The sequence below is a fragment of the Oncorhynchus keta genome, unplaced genomic scaffold, assembly GCF_023373465.1.
Source record: "Oncorhynchus keta strain PuntledgeMale-10-30-2019 unplaced genomic scaffold, Oket_V2 Un_contig_20407_pilon_pilon, whole genome shotgun sequence".
Taxonomy (NCBI): Eukaryota; Metazoa; Chordata; class Actinopteri; order Salmoniformes; family Salmonidae; genus Oncorhynchus; species Oncorhynchus keta.
Window position 1 is genome coordinate 1 of NW_026281989.1, and position 1,333 is coordinate 1,333.

Consider the following 1,333-nt stretch of genomic DNA (forward strand, 5'->3'; position numbering starts at 1 on the left):
TCTAGACATACAGGACATGTTGACACCTAATATACTATCTAGACATACAGGACGTGTTGACACCTAATATACTATCTAGACATAGGACATGTTGACACCTAATATACTATCTAGACATACAGGACATGTTGACACCTAATATACTATCTAGACATACAGGACGTGTTGACACCTAATATACTATCTAGACATAGTTGGACACCCTAATATACTATCTAGACATACAGGACATGTTGACACCTAATATACTATCTAGGACATGTTGACACCTAATATACTATCTAGACATGTTGACACCTAATATACTATCTAGACATACAGGACATGTTGACACCTCATATACTATCTAGACATACAGGACATGTTGACACCTAATATACTATCTAGACATACAGGACATGTTGACACCTAATATACTATCTAGACATACAGGACATGTTGACACCTAATATACTATCTAGACATACAGGACATGTTGACACCTAATATACTATCTAGACATAGACATGTTGACACCTAATATACTATCTAGACATGTTGACACCTAATATACTATCTAGACATACAGGACATGTTGACACCTAATATACTATCTAGACATGTTGACACCTAATATACAGGACATGTTGACACCTAATATACTATCTAGACTAGACGTGTTACCTAATATACTATCTAGACATGTTGACACCAAATATACTTTCTAGACATGTTGACACCTAATATACTATCTAGGACATGTTGACACCTAATATACTATCTAGACATACAGACATGTTTGACACCTAATACTATCTAGACATACAGGACATGTTGACACCTAATATACTATCTAGACATGTTGACACCCTAATATACTATCTAGACATGTTGACACCTAATATACTATCTAGACATGTTAAGCCACCCTAATATACTATCTAGACATACAGGACATGTTGACACCTCATATACTATCTAGACATACGGACATGTTGACACCTAATATACTATCTAGACATACAGGACATGTTGACACCTAATATACTATCTAGACATGTTGACACCTAATATACTATCTAGACATGTTGACACCTAATATACTATCTAGACATGTTGACACCTAATATACTATCTAGACATGTTGACACCTAATATACTATCTAGACATGTTGACACCTAATATACTATCTAGACATGTTGACACCTAATATACTATCTAGATAGGACATGTTGACACCTAATATACTATCTAGAACATGTTGACACCTAATATACTATCTAGACATGTTGACACCTAATATACTATCTAGACATAAGGCATGTGACACCTAATATACTATCTAGACATGTT

General features: G+C 34.4%; 1 long non-coding RNA gene across 10 annotated transcripts; it reads right to left on the reverse strand.

The window, feature by feature from the left end:
• Positions 1 to 6: 6 nt before the first annotated feature.
• Positions 7 to 1,306, reverse strand: LOC127920729 (uncharacterized). Of its 10 annotated transcripts, none has more exons than XR_008107158.1 (6): positions 1,249 to 1,306; positions 982 to 1,186; positions 372 to 482; positions 270 to 334; positions 99 to 172; positions 7 to 63 (listed from the first exon to the last, which is right to left on the reverse strand). It is a non-coding gene; the product is annotated as an uncharacterized LOC127920729 (long non-coding RNA). The 10 variants fall into 10 exon arrangements; XR_008107159.1 differs by lacking the exon at positions 7 to 63 and adding exons at positions 545 to 581; positions 664 to 719 and having other exon boundaries at positions 94 to 135; positions 298 to 482; XR_008107156.1 differs by lacking the exon at positions 270 to 334 and having other exon boundaries at positions 12 to 63; positions 335 to 482.
• Between the last annotated feature and the right edge of the window lie 27 nt (positions 1,307 to 1,333).